This window comes from Phacochoerus africanus, chromosome 6 (genome assembly GCF_016906955.1).
Source record: "Phacochoerus africanus isolate WHEZ1 chromosome 6, ROS_Pafr_v1, whole genome shotgun sequence".
NCBI classification, from domain to species: domain Eukaryota; kingdom Metazoa; phylum Chordata; class Mammalia; order Artiodactyla; family Suidae; genus Phacochoerus; species Phacochoerus africanus.
In genome coordinates, this window is record NC_062549.1 from 44007920 (window position 1) to 44027517 (window position 19598).

Below are 19598 nucleotides of genomic sequence, written 5' to 3' on the forward strand. Positions count from 1 at the left end.
AACAAGCTTAAACAGTGATGGCTCTAATGGGCTTTGTAATAAATGGGAACTATCATGGCAATCAGGAAGGCTCTGTTTTTTTAATCATTCATTTTGTCCTCTCTTCTGCTTTGTGTGTTGGCCATGAAGTGGATAAAATAGCCAGAGCACTGCAGGGACAACTGTGGTGTGGCATTTGGCTAAGTACTGAACCCAAAATTTTTATCAGTGGAAATAAATTGTAGAAAAATGAAAGAAATCACAACCTATAGATGGGATTAAGATGGAGGAATAGAAGGACTGAAGCTCAACTGCTCTCCTAAAAACAACAAAATTTACAACCAAATAATTATCAGTCTTCAACCAAATGGATAGGAAACTTTCAAAAAGGTATCCTACTCCAGAAGACAAAGAGGAGGGCACATCAACAGGTAGGAGGGGCGATTATGTGATATAAGCAACCCCATACCTCCCAGGTGGGAAGCCCCACAGACTGGAAAGTAACTGTATAACAGAGACTCACATACAGGGGTGAGAGTTCTGAGCCCCACATCAAACTCCCACATGTGGGGATCCGGCACTGGGAGAAAGAGTTCCCCGGAGCATCTGGCATTGAAGGCCAGTGGGGCTCATGTGCAGGAGCTCCATGGGAGTGGGGGAAAAAGAGGCCACATTCTTAAAAGGCACACACAGACTTTCACGTGAACTGGGTCCCAGGGCAAAGCTAAGTCTCCATAGGAATTTGGGCCAAACCTGACTGCAGGTTCTTGGAGGATATCCTGGGAAAACAGGTGTGAATGTGGCTTGTTGTGGGGGAAGGGTATTGGAAGCAAAGCTCTTGGGAATATCCATCAACATGCCTTTCTCTGGAGGTGGCCATTTTGGGAAAATCTGGCCCCACCCATCAGCTGCTGAGAAGCCCCAGGCCAAACAACAATCCAGGTGGCATCACAGCCCTGCCCATCAGTAAACAGGCTGCCTAAAGACCCCCCAGGCACACAGCTGCCTCTAATCTCATCCAGAGACAAAGATTCACCCACCAGAGAATATGAATAAGCTCCACCTATCAGTGAGTAGGCATCAGTCCCTCCCATCAGGAAGCCTACGGCAAGCTCGTTTATGAACTTTAGCCACAAGGTGGGGAGACACCAGAAGTAAGAGAGGCTACAATTTTATTATCTGTACGAAGATCACCACACCAAAAACCTATAAAAATGAAAAGACAGAGAACTATAACTCAGATGAGGGAGAAAGAAAAAAACCCAGAAAAACATCTAAGTGATCAGGAGATTCTCAGCCTCCAGGAAAAACTGGAAGAAATGGACAATTTTCTAGAATCTTACAGCCTGCCAAAACTGAATCAAGTAGAAACAGACCAACTGAACAGACCCATCACTAGAAATGAAATTGAAGAGGTCATAAAAACACTCCCTACAAATAAAAGTCCAGGACCAGATGGCTTCACAGGTGAATTCTATCAAATATATAAAGAGGAATTGGTGCCCATCCTCCTTAAACTCTTTCAAAAGGTTGAAGAAGGAACACTCCCAAAGACATTGTATGATGCCACCATTACCCTCGTTCCAAAACCAGACAGGGATACCATCAAAAAATAAAACTATCGCCCAATATCATTGATAAATATAGATGCAAAAATTCTCAACATCAATCTTAGCCAACCGAATCCAACAACATACCAAAAAATTTATACACCATGACCAGGTAGGGTTCATCCCAGGTTCACAAGGATGGTTCAACATACGCAAATCAATCAACATCATACACCACATTAACAAAAGAAATGTCAAAAATCATATGATCATCTCAATAGACACAGAAAAAGCATTTGACAAAGTCCAACATCCATTCATGATCAAGACCCTCGCCAAAGTGTGTATAGAGGGAATGTTCCTGAATGTAATCAGAGGGAATGTTCCTGAATATAATCAAAGCCATTTATGATAAACCCACAGCAAATATAATACTCAATGGGGAAAAACTGAAAGCCTTCTCACTCAAATCTGGAACAAGACAGGGATGCCCACTCTCACCACTGCTCTGCAACATAGTTTTGGAAATCCTAGCCACAGCAATTAGACAAACAAAAGAAATAAAATGCACCCATATAGGAAGAGAAGAGATAAAACTGTCACTGTATGCAGATGACATGATACTATACATAGAAAACCCTAAGGACTCAACCCCAAAACTACTTGAACTGATTCATAAATTCAGCAAAGTAGCAGGATATAAGATTAACATTCAGAAGTCAGTTGCATTTCTGTATACCAGCAATGAAATATTAGAAAAGGAATACAAAAATATGATTCCTTTTAAAATTGCACCTCACAAAATCAAATACCTCGGAATAAAACTGACCAAGGAGGTAAAAGACTTATATGCCGAGAACTATAAAATTTAATCAATGTAATCAAAGAAGATGTAAAGAAATGGAAAGATATTCCATGTTCCTGGATTGGAAAAATCAATATTGGCCATACTACCCAAAGCAATCTACAGATTCAATGCAATCCCTATCAAATTACCCAGGACATTTTCCACAGAACTAGAACAAACAATCCAAACATTTATATGGAACCACAAAAGACCCAGAATCGCCAAAGCAATCCTGAGAAACAAAAACCAAGCAGGAGGCACAACTCTCCCAGACTTCAAGAAATACTACAAAGCCACAGTCATCAAGACAGTGTGGTACTGGTATCAAAACAGACAGACAGACCAATGGAGCAGAATAGAGAACCCGGAAATAAACCCTGACACCTATGGTCAATTAATCTTTGACAAGGGAGGCAAGAACATCAAATGGGAAAAAGAAAGTCTATTCAGCAAGCATTGCTGGGAAACCTGGACAGCGGCATGCAAAGCAATGAAACTAGAACACACCCTCACACCATGCACAAAAATAAACTCAAAATGACTGAAAGACTTAAATCTAAGACAAGACACCATCAAACTCCTAGAAGAAAACATAGGCAAAACACTCTCTGACATCAACCTCATGAATATTTTCTCAGGTCAGTCTCCCAAAGCAATCGAAATTAGAGCAAAAATAAACCCATGGGACCTCATCAAACTGAAAAGCTTTTGCACAGCAAAGGAAACCCAAAAGAAAACAAAAAGACAATTTACAGAATGGGAGAAAATAGTTTCAAATGATGCAACCGACAAGGGCTTAATCTCTAGAATATATAAACAATTTATACAACCCAACAGCAACAAAGCTAATCAATCAATGGAAAAATGGGCAAAGACCTGAATAGACATTTCTCCAAGGAAGATATACAGATGTCCAGCAAACACATGAAAAAATGCTCAACATCATTGATTATAAGAGAAATGCAAATCAAAACTACCATGAGATACCACCTCACACCAGTCAGAATGGCCATCATTAATAAATCCACAAATAACAAGTGCTGGAGGGGCTATGGAGAAAAGGGAACCCTCCTGCACTGTTGGTGGGAATGTCAACTGGTACAGCCACTATGGAGAACAGTTTGGAGATACCTTAGAAATCTATACATAGAACTTCCATATGACCCCGCAATCCCACTCTTGGGCATCTATCCGGACAAAACTCTACTTAAAAGAGACACATGCACCCGCATGTTCATTGCAGCACTATTCACAATAGCCAAGACATGGAAACAACCCAAATTTCCATCGACAGATGATTGGATTAGGAAGACGTGGTATCTATACACAATGGAATACTACTCAGCCATAAAAAAGAATGACATAATGCCATTTGCAGCAACATGGATGGAGCTAGAGAATCTCATACTGAGTGAAATGAGCCAGAAAGACAAAGACAAATACCATATGATATCACTTATAACTGGAATCTAATATCCAGCACAAATGAACATCTCCTCAGAAAAGAAAATCACGGACTTGGAGAAAAGACTTGTGGCTGCCTGATGGGAGGGGGAGGGAGTGGGAGGGATCGGGAGCTTGGGCTTATCAGACACAACTTAGAATAGATTTACAAGGAGATCCTGCTGAATAGCATTAAGAACTTTGTCTAGATACTCCTGTTGCAATAGAACAAAGGGTAGGGAAAAAATGTAGTTGTAATGTATACATGTAAGGATAACTTGATCCCCTTGCTGTACATTGGGAAAATAAAAAAAACTTTTTAAAATAAAAAAAAGAATAGATACTTACTCACAGACATTGAAAATCTTATTGTTTTCAAAGGAGACAGTTTGTGGTGTGGGGGGATGCGTTGGGGGTGTGGGATGGAAATCCTATAAAATTGGATTGTGATGATCATCATACAGCTATAAATGTAGATAATTAATTGAGTAATAAAAAAATACAGAACATAACATGGGAAAAAGACAGTCTTTTCAGCAAGAATTGCTGGGAAACCTGGACAGCTGCATGCAAATCAATGAAACTGGAACCCTCACACCATGCACAAAAATAAACCCAAAATGGCTGAAAGACCCAAATATAAGACAAGACACCATCAAACTCCTGGAAGAGAACATAGGCAAATCATTCTGTGACATCAACCTTATGAATATTTTCTCAGGTTAGTCTCCCAAAGCAACAGAAATAGAAGCGAAAAGAAACCAATGGGACCTAATCAAACTGACAAGATTTTGCACAGCAAAGGAAACCAAAAAGAAAACAAAAGACAACTTACAGAATGGGAGAAAAGAGTTTCAAATGATGCAACTGACAAGGGCTTAATCTCTAGAATATACAAGCAACTTATACAACTCCACAGCAAAAAAGCCAACAACCCAATGGAAAAATGGGCGAAAGACCTGAACAGACATTTCTCCAAGGAAGATTTACAGATGGCCAACAAAAATGCTCAACATCCCTGATGATTAGAGAAATGCAAATCAAAACTACCACGAGACACCACCTCACATCCGTCAGAATGGCCATCATTAATAAGTCCACAAATAATGAATGCTGGAGGGGGTGTGGAGAAAAGGGAACCCTCCTGCACTGTTGGTGGGAATGTAAGCTGGTACAACCACTATGGAGAACGGTATGGAGGTGCCTTAGAAATCTATACATAGAACTACCATATGACCCAGTAATCTCACTCTTGGGCATATATCCTGACAAAACTTTCCTTAAAAAAGACACATGCACCCACGTGTTCATTGCAGCACTATTCACAACAGCCAAGACATGGTAACAACCCAAATGTCCATCAACAGGTGATTGGGTTAGGAAGAAGTGGTGTATAGATACACAATGGGATACTACTCAGCCATTAAAAAAAAAGAACAAAATAATGCCATTTGCAGCAACAGGGATGGAACTAGAGACTCTCATACTGAGTCTGAAAGAGAAAGACGAATACCACATGATATCACTTCTATCTGGAATCTAATATATGGCACAAATGAACCTTTCCACAGAAAAGAAAATCATGGACTTGGAGAATAGACTTGTGGTTGCCAATGGGGAGGGGCAGGGAATGGGATGGATTGGGAGCTTGAGGTTAACGGATGCAGACTATTGCTTTTGGAATGGATTAGCAATGAGATCCTGCTGTGTGGCACTGAGAACTAGGTCTAGTTACTTATGATGGAGCATGATAATGGGAGAAAAAAGAATGTATACTTGTATGTGAAACTGGGTCATCATGCCACAGTAGAAAAAAATTGTATTGGGGAAATAACAATTTAAAAAAATGTATACCAAAATTTTCACAGGTTTGTTGAAATTGCATTAATCACACTAGCTATCACAGAAGGAAAACATTATTTGAAGATGTTTGTAAATGATTAAAGGGTCAGCTGTTTAAGGTTCTTGTTGCTAAAGTGAAAATGGAAATTTACATCCAATTCCTTAATTCAAGAATTCTATAAATTGTGAAATAATGGCCTTGATTTTCATATTGAGTATACAACCTTAATTATGTTTTTCTATATTCCACACTATTTTCTTAGATAATCTGAGGAATTTGGGGAGTTTCCCATGGTAGAAAATTAATTTAATAGCAAAATATAAGAACATTTGAATTTGTCTCAGCAAAGAAAGATTTACATAAGATGAAAAAAAAGAGAATGAATTTCAATAGAAGAAAAAATATAAATCGATTGTTTTCAAAAATTTTTTTGAAAGTATTTTTGAACTGTAGAATTATATTTTCAAATGAAATCTGAATTGTGTACATGTGTTGTATATATACATATAATTTGTAAGTGAGCATGCCTATGCCCCCCAGGAAAAGAGTGGAAAATTTGGTTGAATGCAAATGGAAGAATGGAATCCTGTCCTCATGGTTTCTCCTTTCATCTCTAGCAGAGTTTGGGGTACTTATTAGACCACCTGTCTTTCTTAACCTGGGACAATTAAGCTCTAATGCTGTAAGTTATCCATTGTATGTACAGAATTTACTTCTCTTTCACGCATCTAATACATTGCAAATTATGTACCATCTTTGAGAGAATTGAGAAATTACTCACTCATTTCATTTTCCATGTTTGTGATTCATACGAGAAAACCTCTAAGGCTATGAGTAATTTGCAAATCACTGATATAAGTAGTAGAAAAAGATGACTATGTTATAATATAGAATAAGTTTGTCAGGTACACTTCAACTGTTCTGCCCTTTCTTCTTCCCTTACCCCTAGCAGATATTACTAATCAATCATAGCACTTTTTGCTCCTATGTTTGGACATTTTCTTCCAATTCCCCTGAACACTCTGCTCCTGCCAGCATTTACAAATCAATCAAAATTAGACTACAAGATGAAACCAAAGTGTCATCCAGATGTGGTAGATATTTAAAGTGATTTAAAAGATAGATGAAGTAAAGGGGAAAAAAATGCCTGACTTCCCTACTTCAAAGGCTGTAACTAGAAATGATTATATATAAAAGTATAAGTTAAGTTAAACATCATAGAAGATATTATTAGTTATTATAGAGTATATGAAAGTACATTATTTTTTAGGTTGAGATGACATTTTCTGTATTTCTCTAATATGGTGGTATAATTTGGCATGTAGATGGGCAGAAAAGGCAAAACGAAAGAAAGCAGAGCTGTGTGTTTATTTATAAAGAGAATGACATTACTATTAGTGACTAAAGAAAGGAGAAAATTAAACTTTTAAAAAATACGGAAATAAAGGTAATGTTTGAGAGAAATAAATCAAAATTTAAACATGACCTATGAAGTGGTTGACTTGTTTGTACATTTGCAGACAGTATGGATCATGTGATCTTTTAAACATACATAGTAACAGCTCAATGAAGACCCTGAGATAGAAGAAAGAACTGGGTCCTCTGTCCCTAAACCTCTCTCCTTTGCATATAGAGCCATATCATTCTGATATTTTGTAGATTCATTCCTGTTCAGACTCTGTGGATAGATAGGATAGCTGGGTGAGCAGTTTTTCCCTTTCATACCAAGCATCTCTGTCCTTTTATATTCTACCCAGGCTTCTTATAAACTTCTTATAGTTTTATCTTCAAAGCTAATTCCAATTTTTCTTTCTTTGCGTCTGAATTCCCGCTGGGATGCTTTGTCCTGAGCCCTAGATTTGTTTTGTTTTGCTTGTTTGGGACTTGGCCCATAGCTTGTCCCTTGAGTCTCACCTGAGTTTAAATTTCAGACTGTTTTGTTGAGTCCTTGTCATATATTGTCACATCTGAAACTGGTAGTTCTTTTGCTTGGGCTGATGATGATGATGGAGATGATTAATAATATGCCCAAGTATTAAAAGGAGTTTTACATATGAATTTCACATTTGTTATCTCTAATCATAGAACACCTCTGTAAGTAAACTATAAGTATTTCCATTTTATGGACAAAAAAAAAATCTAGGGGCAGAAGAATTAAATAAATCAACAAAGATCCATGGCTAGGAGGTAGCAGAGCCAGATTCAAAGCAAGGACTGTTGATCTCTAAGTTTCCTTACTCCTTCTAACACAGCACACAGGAACTCTCTGACTGCTATTCCTTTGCCTTGTGGGTCTACTTAACATTCATTCATTTTTTTCATTCAACAAATATTTACTGAGAAACCCTTATGAGTCAGGCAGGATGATAGACAGTGGGAGATATAACATCAGTACTTAAAATAATTATGATTCTTGACCTTACAGACCTTCAAGAATACTCCAAATCTCCAAGAACAAGAGTCATAGATTTTCTTTTTGTTTCAGATAATGAGAAGCTATAAGAATATTTTTACATAAAAGTTTGTGTGTATAATCATATGTTTTAGACATACTATTCTGATAACAGTGGGGAAGATATATTCATTTTTATATGTAAAGGAGAAAAGGACAAGCAACAATGTATTTAATAAGAATAATATGAGGAATAAACAAAGAGGAGCCTGAGCAACACTTAGGTTGAATGGTCAGGATTCACTGACTGATTCAATGTGGGGTATGTAGGAGAGAGAAGCATCAAAACCTCTTCTGAGGTGTCCAGATCAGGAGGTTAGATGGGAAATAACACAAATTACAGATAACCAAAATTTAAAAAAGGAATAGGTTTGTGGCAGAATATTGAATTTCATTTGGAACTTGTTGCATTTTAAGCACATGTGGGAAACCAGGTAAATTTCTACTAAGTAGTTGAGAATTCCAGGCTGGTGCTCACGAGCATGGTAAGAATTGGAAGAGAGGTTTAGGAATTACCCATGAAATAGTGAAGGCTAAAGCCATAGGAATAGATGATGGTTGAAAGAGGCAAGGTAGAAGAAGGAGAGGCCAAGAGGGAACATGAGAGTTGAAATTATATTTAAAAAGTCAAGTAGGAGAAATGAAACTTGTGAAGGTGATTGTTGTATATTCCAAAAAAATGTCTATAATTCCTTCACCCCTTCCTGTTGCTGTGCCCTATGCAATGTGATTTTGAAGCTTCTCCCATTAAGAGATGGAGTCTATTCCCCCTCATTTGAATCTTGACTGACCTTTGAACTTCCTTTTGCCAACTATCAGCAGAAGTGATGGTCTGACACCAGAGGCCTTGTGTGATATGTGCTCTCTTAGAACCTTAAGCAGCTACCAAGCCCAGGCTAGACTGTTGGAGGATGAGAGCCCTCATGGAGCAGAGAGACTGTTCCAGCTGAGGCCATCTTTGACCACGCATGCCCGGTACAGGAGTGAGCCCCACTGAGACCAGAAGAATTGTCAAGCTAAGCACTGCCCAGATAGTTGACTTATAGAATTGTGAACTCATTAAATGGTTGCTGTTTTAAGCTAATAACTTTTAGCGGACCTTGTGATGCAATAGAGGAACCAATGCAGAGATGGAGATGGAGAAGCAAGAAAGCCGGCGGAAATTAGTGTCAGAGAAGAAGTACAACAAGAAGAGGATGGTCAACAGGAGAACTGAGGAGAATCTCTTGCATTTGGCTCCAAGCAGGACTCCGCTGATCTCTGAAAGAGAAGTTTCAAGTAATAAGGTGGGAGAGGAAGACTGATAGCAGGAGAAATGGAGATAGAGAGTGAAGTATTCACATTCAAAGTAATTAAAAACAAGTCTCCCACCCTTGGAGGAGGAGATCAGATGCAAGGAAGTGACATTTTTCAACACGATGATCTTCAACTATAAAATCAGGAGATTGGACTTAATTATTACGGAAAATCTTTTTCTTATTCTCCATCATACTTGGGAGGCAGAAAAACTTGGTAATGATACTCAAAAGTTGTGAAATCAAACAGACATGGGGGTGATTCCAGATGCCTTTTCATAATATCTGCATGTTCTTTCTAAGGAAGTGTAAGCAAAGCCTGACTTTTCTAACATGGACTTGGAGAATAGAGTTGTGGTTGCCAATGGGGAGGGGGAGGGAATGGGATAGACTTGGAATTTGTGGTTAATAGTTGCAAACTATTGCCTTTGGAATGGATAAGCAATGAGATCCACTGTATAGCACTGGGAACTTTATCTAATCACTTATGATGGAGCATGGTAATGTGAGAAAAAGGAATGTATATGTGTATGTGTGATTGGGTTACCTCGCTCTATAGTAGAAAATAGACAGAACACTGTACACCAGCTATAACAGAAAAAAATAAAAATCATTAAATTAAAAAAAATTAAAATACAATTTTGGTGCTTTAAGGGGTAAATTATCTGGGAAGAAAAATCAACCATTCAGAAAATTGCTGTCCTTCACAGTTCCAGATAAATAAAGTTTTACTCTTTCTTTTAGAGTAAGAAATCATCTTAAATGTCATTTTAAATTTTTTATAGAATAATCTTATTTACATTCACAGAAGTATAACTTTCATGGGAAAATCTCAAATAAAATGTCTTTATTTCCACCTCATAAAGCAGTCTTCCTGTGTATACTATATATCCCCACTTAAGACGTATGCATTACCAGTCTCTTAAAACATATTGTCAGTTAATATCACATCTCTTCCTAGTTAATAGCTTTTCAGTGTTCCTTTTATCTGTGAACTCAAAACCAAATTTAATAAATATTCATTTTCGAGCAAAGGACAAATAATTAAGTAGTGAAATAAAAGTTACAAATTAAAATTGAGTGATAAGAGTGTAGACAAAAAGAAAAATTTAATTGATACATACATAACCTCAAGGCTTTGGAAGAACTTCAGTCAGTCAGCATGACACATATATAAGTTTTACAAACATAATTTCTTTTTATTTTATTACCTAAGAGCATTAGGATATACTTTCTTGACTGTAATAATTGCTTGCAGTTAATTACAAATGAAACAGAAGTGCTGGTAATATTGGAAACTTGTACTCTGCATAAAACTGGAAATTACTGCTATTACTCTTGGTTGCTAGAGAATATTAGGTCATAGATACTAATTAGCAGTTCATAGCCCTCCTACAGGGGAAAATCTCATTACTGGATGAAACTGTCTTGCTAGCCAAATCCACCACTCATGGCACTCAGACCATTTTTGTTTGAGCAATTATAAGGTATAAAAACTAAAGATTTCCTATTTTTTGTAAGAAGGAAACTACAAAGGCTAACCTACATAGTCTCATATTTGCTCGCTGCTTGAACAAAAAGTTATATCATATTTTCAGCCTCATGGTCAATGTGTAGGGACTGCTAAAAAACAAAAAGACAAAAGTTTTAATCAACACAAAACAGAAATTATAGTCTCCAATGAAATTCTTGTTCCCAAAACAAACAAACAAAAAATTAGAGAATAAAAGTATACGTGGAATGGGAGAGAAACTAGGAAGGTTCTAATATCTTTCTGATGTGTAATTTGTTACAAAATTTTATACCCATACAGATTCACACATACACACAATTATTCTTGATTATACATATATGTATAATTATATATATAAATTTTATATATAATTATATATATAAAGTCTTTCTGTTTTTATTTTTTATTTGTTTTATACTTTTATTTTATTTTTATATATAGAATTTTTTATATATGAATATATAATATTTTAAAGTCTTTATATACATGTACATGTGTATATGTGTACATATATAGTCTTTTTATTATCTTTTTTTTTTTTAAATTTAATTGCCACAACAGCAGCATATGGAAGTTCCCGGGGTAAGGATTAAATCCAGGCCACAGCTGAAAACTACACCACAGCTGTGGCAATACCAGATCCTTTAACCCACAGCACCAGGCCATGGAATTGGACCTGTACCTATGACCTAAACCACTGTAGTCAGATTCTTAAACCACTGCAACATGCTGGGAATTCCCTTTTACTGTCTTTTTTAATGCAGCCAGACCCATCAAAGAAGAGATATTTCTTGAGCTTCTTTTGGATTTTTTTTAAGGGAACATCTGATGCTGTGATTTATTAAAAATATATCCATCTCCCCAAGTACATACATATTTTTACTAAGCACATATTCATTTGGAGAAATATTTATAGGAAAAAGGAACATGTTAAAACTCCAAACTAAATTTAATTACTCCTACTAAAGCAAAGGAATTTAGATAACGCATGAATCCTGGCTGCTTAATCACATTAGGTTTTATGCTGAAATACAAACTATATTAGTATTGAAAAAGATATATTAAATCTATCTTGTGTCTATTCTGGGACACACATGTGCATGCACACACATACATACACACACAAACTAGTGGCCTAGAAAATTCCTTAATGAGTGAGATGAGAAACCAAGGAATAAATAAGGCACAGGAATATAGGGGTCTTTTATATTAGATAAGGCATCTTCATCTCTTCTCAGTGTAATGACATGCCCCAATTTTAATTGGGCTCTTTTCTTTTCCCAGAAATGGTACATCCATTTTCATCTGTGGAAGGAAAATTAATTAAATGAGCACAAACTTGTAAAAATTTGAAGACTAAGTCTTTCTTCGTATGGTATCAGAGGTTTTTTATGTGATACAAAATACAACTGCCCTCCCCTCAAGCTCTTGTCAAGACTTCACATAGGCTAGAATCAGGTTTAAATGAATTCTGAGTTTTTTCAGCTAAGGAGAAAGAATTGGAAGCCCAGGATAGGTGTCGAATCAGAGCTACAGCTGCCAGTCTACCCATAGCCCCACAGCCACTGCAACACCAACTCAGGATCCAAGCCGCATCTGTGACCTACACCACAGCTCAGAGCAATGCCGGATCCTTGACCCACTGAGCAAGGCCAGGGATCAAATCTACATCCTCTTGGATACTAGTCAGGCTCATTACCACTAAGCCACAACAGGAACTTCCTGCATACTTCAATCTTAGGAGAAGAGGATTACCATCCCTGCAGGGTTGAAATGAATCGAACCTATGTTATGAGCAGTCTCAGTTCCAAATATCCCTGGCCCATTATCCCTATGACAGTACTTGAACTTATACCATAAGTTATGTTTGAATATAGGCCACCATTGCCATGATGTGTGTGAAAAGCTGTGGTAACTGCCAATAAAAGAACAGAGCAATGGCATTTAATTTTGTTTGACTTCATAACATTACATGGTAATTGAAAAAATCATTAGAAAATCCAGTAAGGAAGAAAAATACCTTGTTTCCATAATAGAAATAAATATATAATATTTTGTAACATTTTGATCTTTGCCTCTATTATCTACCTACCTACCTAAAAACAATGATGGAAAAACTTATATTTATAGAGTAATTTACATTCACAGGCTCTTTAAAATTTTGATCCTCAAATAACTCAAGGAGGAACAGACCTGTAAGATTGTGCTCCGATGTGTGTGTGTATCTTATTTATTATCTTTCTCTACCAGTTGTCCCACCTGTTCCATCAAAAGCAAAGGTTAATTACATTTCTATGGCGCTATCTAGAGGAAGGCTACTTTGCTTCCCCTAAATTACAACAAGAGTAAATTAGAGGTTTTCAGAACTTCAGGGTTTTGATTGATGAATTCATCAATTCACCTTTTCAAAGTGAGGACTCCTGTTTTAAATATTTTATGTACAATTTGTATGTTGGCATTTTTAAAGTCTTTAAAAAAATTAAATAGTGCTTAAGAGAAAGGTCAAACTGTTCACCTTGGAGGCTGGAGGCTTTGTGATTCAGAGGAAGAGGCTGGGTTGTTCCCTGTCTTTTCTGCCCTGGACAATAGTTTGTCTTAGATTTCTCCACTAGGTCCTTATATTATGACTTTAGAACAAGGACAAATATGTTTAATGAGATGTTAGAGTTTCATTTCCCAAAGTGAAGCTCTCTGTGTGTTAGAGTGAATATGGAGACTATTCAACAGAGATTTGGCTCTTATTTCACCTTGAGCATCAATGGTAGCTAATACAAGGTCATGGCATTGCCACTCTCCAGGTGGAATCTTTCCAGCCAAGTTTTGTGTGGGGCCCTCCGAGGTTCAAATCACTTCTGCTCTGTTTCTTGTTTGTAGGAAATAGGCTTCATTCAGTCTCCTTGGCCTTCCCTGAGTTCCAAAGAGCAGGTTCAAACAGTAGCTAACCAGGGAAGGAAGGAGATGCAGAAACAAGGGAGAAGTAGTCAAGAAACAATAGTGCTGGAGTTCCCGTCGTGGCACAGTGGTTAACGAATCCGACTAGGAACCATGAGGTTGAGGGTTCGGTCCCTGCCCTTGCTCAGTGGGTTAAGGATCCGGCGTTGCCGTGAGCTGTGGTGTAGGTTGCAGACGTGGCTCGGATCCCGCGTTGCTGTGGCTCTGGTGTAGGCTGGCAGCTACAGCTCCGATTCGACCCCTAGCCTGGGAACCTCCATATGCCGTGGGTGCGGCCCAAAGAAATAGCAAAAAAAAAAGACAAAAATAAAATAAAATAAAATAAAATTAAATTAAAAAAAAAATATTGCAGCTCTGGGGCTGGGTCCTGGTTCCACCTCAAGGGATACACACAACATCTTCTGCAGAACTAAGGACCGAACCCAGGTGGATGATGGCAACTTCAGGCTGAGAGAAAGATTCTCAGAGCACCTCCCTGTTACCTCATCATGAACCCATCAGAAGTCACATATCCTTCAGCCCTCACCCCAAAATTCACTATAAAACCTTCCTCTCCGAAACCATCAGACCCACCCATCCTCCTTCTAGATCTGCAATAAACCTCTCTCTGGTTCAAACTCCAGTTAATTGGTCCTCTCTGTGCATCAGGCACATGAACGTTGTTCAATAACTGTACTCTGAATTCAGTCACTGGTGTGCAGACATCTCCCACACTCCCAAGACGACTGAGCATGTGCCTGTAAACTCTGCATAAAGTAAACAGAGTCTTTTGTCCATTGAGCCGATTACTTCAGATTTAAGGAAACGTGTCATTCATATTAGATGACAAGGCATCACAAAAACTGAATTCTATAAGCACTGTCATTGTGTTTTCTCCCATCTAAGCTTCCAGTGTAATCTGCATTCCTCCCATCCTTACCCCATGACAATCTACCTTATTTTGGACTTTTGAGAATTCATAAAGTAAAGCAATTACAAAATATGTGTTCATTCCCCCCCCAAGTTGACCACAATTAAGCCTGTTTTTTTTAAAAACAAAGATACATGAAGAGAGATAGACAATAGTATGGTTAGGTAATAGCATGGAAAAAGTCAATTAGTCTTCCATCTAAGATCATATGTGTAGACACAAGTGAGTATACAGATATCTATCTTGGCACAAATTATAGGACAGGTCATACAAAGTAGGCTTTCTTTTAAAATGTCTTAACAAAAAAGAGGAGTCTTATTTTTACTGCCCCACCTGAGTGGGGCAAATTCAACCCAAATTTGTTCACTCATGCAGAATATTAAGCAAGGATCTAGGGTAATGACTGAGAGTTTTCAAGACATCAAAGGAAGGACTGTTGATGATACATGAAGTTTCATCCTTATTATGATCTGAGGAAATACGTATGCTTCTTCGTCTTGGTGAGTCCATCCTATTGCTGCACACAGTGGCACATTCCTGGCCTCATTCTCAGCCCTTAATTTGTACTTGAAAAAATATGTATGTGTTGAGCCAGATGCTCCCATGGCCTAAGATAACTCTGTGGTAAATTAGGCACTTGAGAAAATAGGATTAACTCTTTCACTAAGATTTCTGCAGAGGACCACTCCACCTGAGATAAATGCAATATCTGAAAATCCAGCTCTTTCAAAAAGGCAATTAGAATTACTGGAGTTTTACATTCAGCACAGTCTTTTTTAATGTTTATAGAAATGTTTTTATTAGCAAGAACTTTTTTTTTCCCAAATTACCTCTTCAGGAATTTGTATACTGTGTAAGCTACATACTTCTAAAATGAAGAATATCCTCTAGTGCCTTAGTGGGGTAGGGGGAAACAGCTATATTTCCCAAATGAGCCCCATTCTGGTTATTTTTGTTTTTTGTTTTTTTGACTGCACCCATGGCATGTGGAAGTTCCTGGGCCAGGAATTCAGCTAGTGCCACAGAATTAACCAGAGCAGTAATAGTAGTGATAACACCAGATCATTAACCCATTGCAGCACAAGGGAGCTCCAGACCTGTACTGTCTTTAACCCATGATGTTAACATGTATTTACAGATAAGGTATCACAAGGCTAATCATTAATTGTCAATACAATATTTAGATCAAAGTCTTACTGCCTCACTGAGAAGGCTAATTTAGTTTTAATTGAGAAAAACAAAATCATGGTGTTACTGAAAATGTTTCACTTCTACTTTCCTTTCAAAGGCTGGAGCCAATCCTTTCTTTCTTTTATGTTCTTTCTTTGGTTCAAATGATTCAGTGTTCCTTAGCAATATCAGTCCCATATAGATCTAGTCTAAGCTGTTTATAATCTTAAGTGTGTTTGAGTCACACTTTTAATACTTTAAGTTTTGGCAAGATACTTCAAGGGATTTAAAGGCTCAAAATGACAGTGAACAAATCAGCAGTAATTACAACACAATGACTATTATATGGAGCAATATCACAGAGTATCTCTAAAAGCATTTTAATTGCACACTTCATTTGTTTACCCTTTTAGCACCACGCTGATATTTTTAGCAGGGCCATGTCTAGCCTAGACTCTATGATTAAAAACATTTTTGACAAAGTTCTTTCACATCTCAGCAAACTCACAGAAAATTATTCACCTCCCCATCTCTTCAACTTTCTAATAGAAAGGCCTGTAACAGGTGTCAACACTGGTGTAGAAAAAACAAGCTTCACCTACTGAGTTAAATTCTCATTGTTCCTTGAAAATGTAAATTTTTCAAGTCTGAATACTGAGTTTTAATTTTACACATCTCAAGGCTTCTTTCATGTGGGGTGGGGTGAGGACGGTGGGTGAGAACGGAATTCTTAAACATTTTTATGAGATGTTGAAATTTTCAGAGACAGTTTTTTTACTTGGCAAAATTTGGCCACTTGCTCTTCCTTGTCTACTTCCAAGTTATACACCATTGCCCTGTTTTCCCATTCATGTCAAGTTTTTATTTCTTATAGCACTTCTGTAGACTAATAATCATGTGCTGTATTTATTCCTGTATGCTCCCTTTTTAACTAAGTCTAATTCGTCCTCCTTTTGTTGTCATGAACATCTGCCCCCTCACAGACTGTTGAAACCATTTAAAATAGGATCATCTGCTAAGTGCAAGTAAATATGTGCCACCACACATCCCCTGTAAAAAGAAATGCCTTTCCCCTAATTTTTTCAACGTTATGGCTACCAAGCAAACAACAGCTACAATTTTTTTTTATCAGTTCAAGGGTGAGAGGATATCAATTTTCCAAAGAGATTATTCCTTTTGGTAGCTACATTTGCCTTATCTTGAAGCTTCTTTTCTGTTCAGCATAATAGTGATGTTCTTCTGTGTGAGATATAAACCAGAGTTACATGTTTCCCAAACCTAAATATTCACTGTCCAATCCAGGATTTACTGTGTAAGTAAGGAATGTAATTTGAGCATGGAATCATAAAACAGGTTACACATTCAGCTTGTCTCTGTGTAAATACTTCTTATATCATAGACTTGATGCAATGCATTTATAAGTCAGAAGAAGATGTAAAATAAAATGTCATTTAAAAAGGAATGCTTCAAATATAGGTAAGTGAAATTATACATGGAAAACATGTAACAACTCATCCATTTAGAACACTTGCAAATGGCCTTTAGATTTGTATTTACAAAGTGTGGTAAAAATTTCTCAAGGCTAAACTGAACCTTGGTATGGCAACAACAGGGCAAAATACGGGACACTACCTGAAGTCTTCTTAATTTTAATCCCAACAATGACACATAAGGACTTATTACTATGAACAACAAGTTCATAAGAAGCTCCCAGTTCCCATCAGCTAAGGTTGGTGATAACACCTGAAGGTCTGTCCACCTTCCTGAAGATCAAAGTGATCAAAAACACAGGAGCGGGCTTGAGACCGCAGCAAGTGATACAAATATGAAGTAGTAGAATTATTCATCAATAAAAAAAATAAATGTACATAAAAAGTACTCAGGTGGGGTTTATATTTCAATAACACTAACTCTAATATAGGCTCCTTTCAAAAAATGTGGCTTGGACATGTTTATTGAAGCCTCATTTTATTTGATGACATTATCCTTTCACAACATTGTGAAATATTTGATCCACTTGAATTACTTTCCAAATTTTTGTATATCCCTTAAGAAAGACAAATTGTGCCTGAAAATAGACATGTATATATTCACCCAAGGTTACACATATTTGAAATATTCTTTTTAAAAAAAAAAAACAATAACTATGTTCAAAATTTTGGGTTTGTAGCTATAATTTCTGTAGTTCTAAGCAGTAGTATAATTTTTTTTTCTTACCTTTGATCTGATTGATCATTCTGGATACCAGAAATAAGCACTATAGTAGAATTTCATTATTGGCTATAGTTACAGGTTCTAAAGAGCCACCATAAACACCTTATTTACAAATCCTGAATCATTGCTGCTAGGGGAAGTATAGGTGGAGATTCCGGGGAGCCTCGCATCACATTTTCACCAATTGTTTAATACGTTGCCTTGTTTTATGTGTTTCTGTTTAAAGACACCTTACTTAATATATTGTTAACTTATTAACTCAAGCCTGATCAAAGCTTATCTAAATGCATATATTCCTCATAAAGCTCAACACAATATCCTTCAGCTTAGAAATAAAAGCAACACTATGCCTGGGGCCCATTTTAAGAAGCAAAATTACCAGGAAAGACTAGAAAAATGTGGAAAATGTAGCACCAAATGGAGCACAAAAAGGACACGTGTATACAGTAGGGAGCTGAAGCAAGATGACTGAGTATTGCTTGGTTCCATCTCAGCTGAGAATGTCCACAAAGGGTGACTCAAACTTTTCACCCCTTTGCACTTACTTGTGAATGACCTCGAAAGCACCATGGCATTGATTTTAGGGTAACAGATAAATGTTTGCAAGTAGGCAAATTTGCAAATACGGAACGTGCCAATAATGAAGATGGACTTATAATATGCACTGAATTTGAGGTTGGGCTAAATTAGTGAATCATTGGCCCTTCCTCCATGTGTGAGGCTTCTTTTTGGTAAAAGTCTCTGGTATTTTTGGATCAGGGCTGTAAAGTCACTGCTTATGATTTAATGTCTGTCTTTTTCCTCCTCTAAACTCTCCCATTTAAGGAGAAATATTGTATATGTGTTTGTTTACAAATTCTTTTTATAGAACAGCATAAATGATTATTTTTGAGGCAGAATTTAGGACATCTTGGAATAAATTTGTGTAAACAAATTCCGTTTTCTCCCTCTACCTCACCCCCAATTCTACACAATAATCATACTTTATCATTCGGAGTACAAAAAACTGGAGCTTTTCAAATGGTACTAACCTGAGAGGGGTTTGAATTATCAGATCAGCTATTGGCATGCCTTCCGGAACACAGATGACTGACCCACTCTGGCTTTCATCCTGAAAAACTAATGTCATTACAATGCAAAAGTTTAATTTATTTTCCCCTGTAGGTTGTAATTTCTTTCGTTTTTATGTTTGTTTTTTATTACTCAGTGAATTAACTACATTTATAGTTGTATGATGATCATCACAATCCAATTTTATAGGATTTCCATCCCACATCCCAGCACATCCCCCTACACCACAAACTGTCTCCTTTGGAAACGATAAGATTTTCAAAGTCTGTGAGTCATTATCTGTTCTGCGAAGAAGTTCATTGTGTCCTTTTTTTCAGATTCCACATGTAAATTATAGCATTTGATGTTGGTATCTCATT